Raw genomic sequence first — 7,594 nt, forward strand, 5'->3', positions numbered from 1 at the left:
TCCTGATGGCTGGCTGCTGACACTCAGGTCCTTTGAAAGGTGCCAAGAAGTTGGGTTTTTCTTGTGTTGACTCTTTCATCTCCTGCTTCAAAGGGCTGTTTCATGCTCTTTTGAGTTGTCTTTGCTGCTTCTCAGTTGCCCACGACCTCCAGACTCTTAAGAAACTTTGGAAAAAGATGAGTCTAATTCACTTTTTAATTAACTGAAGAAAAAATAATATATCCTTTGGAGAGAGAATGTTATTTTCCATCAAGATTTTCCTGATTCAGATTTAATTTCTGCCCAGAGGGAAATCTGAAATGGCTTAATACAAGCAGATAGGAGCGGAAACCTGGCGAGATTCAGCTCCGGCAAATAACTCCTTACTCAGAAATGTGATCAGAAGTGCTGGGAAGCTGAAAATTTGGGAATCATGTGGCTGGGAAGGGAGATTTCCATCTTCAGAAGCAGGGAGTGCTTTTATCTGTAACTCTGTAAGACCTCTTGCTTCACACAGGAGGAGTGAACATGTGTGTGGATGTGTTTCCTAATGGAGATGGGAGAGGGATCCTTTTCCCAAGGAGATGCTGCATCTTGGAGCAGGGTGGGCTCTGCTGATCCTGCTGACCACCTGTGGGAAGAAAACTGTCATCATTCCCAAGGATGGCTTTTGCTGGAAGTCACTACTACTGCTGATGCAGCCAGTAATTAAAACCCCACAGGGCTGTCTCATAATGAGCTGATAATTTTCTAACACAGAAGATATTTTGACCAAAACAAACCTGGAGCCTGTTCTGGACTTGGTTGCTGGACAGGAATTTTGTGGTTGCTTAGGAACTGGCGATCAGTGCCTGATTACATCCAATATGGGCTGACAAAGGGCACTTTCATCAATATCAGCATTATTTACAGCCATACAGTCCTACAGCAGCTTCTATAGGGCTGCCTCTCCAGCTTGGAATTGCTGGAAAGTTAAAATATGAACAGAAAAGGGTGAACAAATATAGAAATTTTTAGGTAGAGATTGTCATGTGGACAAGCCCCTGGAATTCATTCTAAAGAGATGTTGGCTTTGCCTTAAGGGACTTCCAGATAGAGGAGCCAGGTCAGAGAAGATATTCCAAAAAACCCCAAAAAGCAGTGGTTTGTAAAAGAAGCTGAATAACAAATGGTGTGTATCAGGAATTATGAAGCTCAGCCTGGTGATGAGGGAAAAGGGCTTGAAATCTGTGGCTATCGAGAGTTAGCACAAAAATTTTAAATATCATTAAACAGAAAAAAAAAATAAAAATAATGCCAGCTGGTGTGTTCATCACTGGGTGACACGGCTCAATCAGCCCAGTAAGGTCTGGTCAGTATTTCTTTGTGGCATTTAGAGAGACAGAATGATGTGCTTTATCTCTGTAATGGGAGATCAAATTGTTCCTGTTCCATCTCTAATCAACAGTGTAGTAAATTATATCTGCACTGTCAGGGGGTACACTTAGAAATCAGTGTCCATATAACTCGTGTCTGAGTGTCTCAGAAGATTGAGGTCTGCAGATGTTCGCTTTGAATCAACACCAGAAAAGTTGGGAAAGGGCTGGTTTATATTTTCAAAAGGCTGTCATTTATGTCACAGATAAGTACAAACCAGTAATCCTGGACAAAATAATAGTATAGGTGAAAGGGAATTCAAATGAGGAAGAGTTAAAGGTTGGGGATAAAACTAATGGATTTATGAAACACAGATCCTTAGACGTCTGAATTCATTAGTTTAGTCATGGTTATTAGGTAGCTCTAATATTCCTGGGGTTTTGCAAAGTGCTTGACATTGTTTCACATGGGATTAGGATTAAGCCACTCGAGGGGGCACAGAGAAACAGTGGTGGGAGCAGGGAGCTGCAGGGATGGGGAATCCTTACCCCACGGTGGGAGCTTTGTTGGGGGAGAGGCACTGATGAGGGCTCAGCCTCCATCAGCTCCAGCACTGGCCTTTTCAGGACAGAAAACCTCTTGCTGTGCTATTTGTTAGAGAACTAAGATTTTATTTCATTGCAATGTAATAATTATGGGTGAGTGTACAATCCAATAGAAAAGAATATTTTTTAAATGAAAAAAAGATCATTTAAAAACAGTGATAGAATCTACACAAGTAGCTGTACTCCATCCAAGAAGACACCTGGATAAATCTTCAGCATTTGACTTAGCCCTGCTACAAACACCCAGATGTCACAGGGTCTGTGTCCAGAGGTGTTTTCTTTACTGTGCTTACAACAACTGTGTCTTCCAAAGCCAAGACACGGGATCCTTTTGTCTTCCCCAGGATGCTGAGGGCTCTGCATGAACAAGAGGAGCCCGGGTGTGAGCTGTGCCTCCCTGTGCCTCCTTAGGGACTGCTCCCAGCTGTGGAGCGATGCTGCCCAAACCTGGCTCTTCCTCCCAACACCACCCTGTTAGCAATGACCCCCAAGCAAGCCATGAAACCCCGGGAGAAACACAAATTCACCCCCAAACAGGACCCAAGCTGCCCATTCTTCTCGTGCTTCAGGTTTCTAACACCACTGGGATGGAGCCAGCCAGGAGTTGCTGAGTGACTGCTGCCCTCGGGGCACAACCTCCCCAAGCCACCCCTCCTGGGATGAGGGGTGAGGGGTGAGGGGTGAGGGATCTCCATGTGCATCCAAGGCTGCCACTTGGGTCTCCCAGGCTGTCCCTCCTGCTGGGAGCAATGGGCTGCCTGGGTGCCTTCTGCCATGCTGGAGGTGCTCAGCCCCCAGAGCGAACCTCTCCCCCTGGGCTGTCCACAGGGAGCATCCCAGTCCCCCCCGCTCCACCACCCCATGGCACTGGGGCAGGGAAAGTGTGCCTGCTGGCCAACATGCTTTGGTTGCAGTCAAAGACCTTGTCTGGATGTTTTTTTTTGACTGTCCCTAGAGGGATCCCCAGTGTAGAGATGAGGAGAGCAAGATATAGGGAGGAAGGTCACACCAAGACCGGGATGAAGGCTTTGACACCTCAGGGTGTGCAAACAAATGCTTGTGGCATTTCTGTGGACTTCCAAGGTTTTTTGTTTAATTTCTCAGGTTAAAGACAGTTCTAGGCTAAAACAAAATTGTTGTTTGGCTTATCTTCTCCCTGGTTTCATGAGTGAGATGTGATTTCAGGTTAAAAGCTGTTTTTGCAGTGGCTTGGTGATGTTAGGGGTGAATTGATGCACAAGTGTTTTAAGGTCACCTTTTCTATGAGGACAAACAAGAGATATTTTAATCCATGGAAGCCAATGTTTTTAATGCCTCAGTGCTCTCTCTAAAGAACATATTGCAAAGTAAAAGGAAACTTGATTTGGTGAATTTCTCTGGCCAAGTGGAAAAAAGTACAAATCATTGTGTTTTCAGGATGCTCTCCCTCATTTTTGGCATTGGAGGAGTGAAGTGGCTGCAAAGAAAGTGTGAGGACACAGCTCCCAGCACTTTTCCAGCAGCAGCATCCAGAAGTCCATTCCCAGACCACGGCAGATGCTGCACAGGCACGAACTGAACATCAGGACATGCCTCAAAGCTTGCAGTTAAAGGGAGAGGAGTGGGAGAGGATGAGGAACCAGGGGCCAAATAAGAGCCATTATCTTCATTAGTGCTATTGAACATGCTCTAATCCCATTGGGTTTGGGAAGCTTTTATGTGGAATGTGGAGTAAACACAGATTAGGAGGTGAAGGATTTTTTTCCACTAGGATTTTGGTGTTGAAAAAAGCTGCTGCAGATGATCTGGGGCTTGTGGTCTGGGAGCATGATAGAGGAAGCAGTGTCTTGTTTGGGGCCCGAGGTTTCTTCCACAAAACATCAGGAGGTTTTAGAAGCCCTGGGTGAGCTATTGATGTGACCTGCACAGAGAGCATAGCCTCACACAGCTAAGGAGCTCCAGGGCAGCTCTCCTGCCTTTGATTTGAGGATTATCTCCAAGCAGGGATGGTAAATTGTAGGCAGAAATAATTCCTGTTAAGGATCTAATGATGCTTCAAGTTCCTGCAACCTTTTAGATAATCAGGGTGGAACAGTGCAGGGAATTTTAGAAGGAATCTCTGAAAATGTGCAGTGAGCATAATGAAGCAAAATTGATCTGTTGTTTTCTCTCAGGAAACAAATACTGCACAAGGAAGCGAAAAGAAGATGGGCCGGAAAATTACAACTCTACTCTCAAAATGGGTCAGTCTTTGGACAGCAGCTGTCCTCAGACATTAATGTTTTCACATTAAGAAAAGAAGAAAATTTAGGAGCTGTATTTAAGCAGCTGCATCTCAACATCTGAGGATGAAATCACCAAACAGCTCTTTTAAGTATTCAGCCCAAAGCCACATAAATTCAGGATCTGAAGTGCAAGTTTTAAGACACATATTCTGGCCTTGCTGAGAGACAGGGATTTGGGAAGGGGAGTTGGAATCTGTGATCCAGATCTGGGCGAGATTCACTTTACAGATAAAGAACAAAACCAGGAGTTAGCCAGGAAAAAAGTCATGAGCAAATTTCCAGTTCATGGTGCCCTTGAGGAGATGGATGGCAAATGGAGCAGGAGCTGGGCTGGGAAAAGCTCAGACATGTCCCTCAGCAGGGCTCAGAGTAACATGTGATCCCAGGAGAAATGATCTTGGACACCTTCACCCCTGCCTGAGTCCTTTGGTGGAGTCCCAGGTTAATCAGAGCAGCAGCTCTGCTCTTATCCAAGTGCAAGTGGGCTCCCAAGTCAGCAGGTCCTCAGGGATGGGGCCAGAGCCACCAGTGGGTGCTTTCTGGGGTCCCAAACTGTACCTGGGACAACCCCAAAGATTGATTTGGGTTGGAGAGGACACACTGTAGCTGGACCCCAACACCCCTGAGGCTTTTTCTGTTCCTGCAGATTTGTTTAACTGGTTGTATCTCATCCCAATAGCAGGGAACAGGCTTCCTTTGGCATCTGCAGCCAGCTGCACCTTCTGAAGATGCTGCTGAGAGCCAGAGACCTCAGAGCTCCTGCTCCTGGCACTGACCCACAGCTTGAGGGATGACCTGGGAACTGACAAATATAATTTCCTAAAAGCTTTCCCATGCCTTTAAGACACATCCCATCACCTGAGGCTGTGATGAAGCAGAGATCTGGCTGGTGCTTTAATGTACCCACTGTGAGGGCTCAGCAGCAGCAAAGTGATGGCATGGGCAGAGATGTGCCCCAAATGCAGGCATCCATGTCCCAGGGATTCAAGGAGCAGCGCTTTCCTCCAGCTTCAGGGGGCTGCACGTGCTTCATCCTCCTCCTTCATTAGGTTTGGCCGTGTCTCCTTGTTAAGGAGCAAAAACCCAACAGCCCCTGGCTAACCAGGAAATGATTTTTCAATCTTTTCCTTGAGGATGGCAGCTGCACATGATGTTTCCTAGAATAAAAGCAGACCTTTTTTCCTTTATTTCTTTCTTCCCTTTTCCTAGAAATTTTCATCCACGTCATCTGGTTGCCAGAGGTGACATTTTCTGCAGCTGAGGTGCCTGATGTCATGGGAGGAGGCTGTGGAGGACTCTGAGCGTTTCTGTTTCACATTTCTTCTGTTTATTCTCCCTCAAGGTCACCATGTCTCTTAACCAGGGTTTGGCTCTTACTTCAGCTGAGCTTTCGAGAAAATGTTAGTTGAATCTTTTCTTTCTGGGAAAAATGCTATACAAAGTCAGCTGAAACTGCCTGAAAATGGATGAAATTCATCTAGGATTGAGCTAGGAATTAAAAAGCAATATGAAAGTTTGCTCTGAACTTGTGATCTTTGTTCTGTTTGGATCCTTGTACTGCGTGTGCCTTCAGGGAAATCAGTGCACATAACTGAATGAAACCCTCTGGGGAAGGAAAGGAAATAAATGCTTTTTGCAAAAATATTCACCAAGCAAAACTTTTAAGCCTAGTACATTTCCATCCTGGAAATAAATGCCTCCTACAGACCCCCAAACCACCAGGGTTTACTGCAGTTTTATGTGGAAGGCACCTGAGTACAGCTGTGAAGCTCCTTAGAAAATATGTAAAGGATTTGTGCAGGCAAAACCTGTGCCAGGGCCTCCCCACCCTCACAGGGAAGAATTTCTTCCCAATATCCCATCTAACCCTGCCCTTTCAGTGTGAAGCCATTTCTCCTTGTCCTACCACTCCATGCCCTTGTCCAAAGTCCCTCTCCAGCTCTCTTGGAGCCCCTTTAACCACTGGAAGGGGCTCTGAGTTCTCTTCAGAGCCTTCTCTTCTCCAGGCTGACCAGCCCCAGCTCTCAGCCTCTCTCAGAGCAGAGGGGCTCCAGCACTCTCAGCATCTTTGTGGCTTCCTCTGGACTCTTTTCAGCAGGTCCAATCATCCAAACAGAATATCTGGGTCCTGGTCCCTATGGTGAGTGGGGAAGGACTGAAGGTATCAAACTCTTCCCTTGACATGTTGAAGATTATTGTTTTCCTCTGAAAATCTGGCAACACTTACACTTGTCAATGCCTGTCAGGAAGATCTTTTGCATTTCCCATCCCCTGGAGTGGTGGCTGCCTATCAAGCGTCTCTTTTCTATAGTTTAATGTTTCTGGTAAAGCTACTAATTTGATTTTTAGATTTTGTCTGAACAGAATTAGCGCATATCACACATTGGAGCTGCCAGTTAAGGGAAGAGCCAAGGAATGGTCAGGGGAATGAAAGAAGTTATCCCTCCTGGGGCTGCATCAGCAGACAAAGCCCAGATGGTAAAAGTCCATGTGATCCTTCTTTTCGCATCACAGAGATGACAGTGACAGAAGGGGATGATGACATTGGGATGGGTTCTGCCCCCATTAGGAGTGAATGTTTGCAGGGTAAGGGTGTCATTGCATGGGCTGGGCTGTCCCTGCCCGTGGTGGCAGCTGGAGAGCATCAGCTGCTGTGCAAATGGAGCAGATGAGGTGAGTGGGGCTGGGACTGACCCTCTGTGTGCCATGGCTGGGGGAGAGGGGAGGTGAGCAGGGGCTCGTGCAGGCACCCGCTGCCCTCCTGCCATGCTGGTGCTGGAGGAGCTGGTGGGAGTTTACACCTCCCAGGGAACATTGGCACCAAGAAGGGATTCTTTTCCACTGGTATTTACTGATGACATCCCCATTTCTCCTTCTTTTTATCTAATAAATGCCATCTCTCCCACAGGCAGATGTTTCAGCCAAAACATTAAGATGCAGAATTAAGTCAAGGACTAAAAGCAAAAAAACAGCCCAGAGAGGCACACCTGTGGCACTGCTAACCCTTGCAATGTTCCAGCTTCAAGGGAAGACCATCAGGATGATTTGCCAGGGAGACTCACAGCTCAGTGTGACTCCCAGAATCTGCTGATGATGCAAGGGGGAGCCCTTGGAAGAGGAGAAGCCACGACCTTGCTCTGGACAGGGCTCTGACCATGTTTGCAGAGGAACACACCAGGAGCCAGCAAGACGCTGAGCACGAGTCTCCTCTCCCAACACAGCTGCTTCCCACCATGATCATTCCAACACCTGCAGGTGTGCAAGGGAGCACGTGGTGTCTGTCACAGACTGAGAATATCACAGCAAGGTCACTGGAGAGCAGCTCTGGGGCTTTGCAAGCACTGTGGGAACACCCACTCAAGGAGAGCTCAAACCCCACTAACTTTCCAC

Source organism: Pseudopodoces humilis, chromosome 19, assembly GCF_049639895.1.
Source record: "Pseudopodoces humilis isolate 2021_Gansu_Grassland_sample_001 chromosome 19, ASM4963989v1, whole genome shotgun sequence".
NCBI lineage: Eukaryota > Metazoa > Chordata > Aves > Passeriformes > Paridae > Pseudopodoces > Pseudopodoces humilis.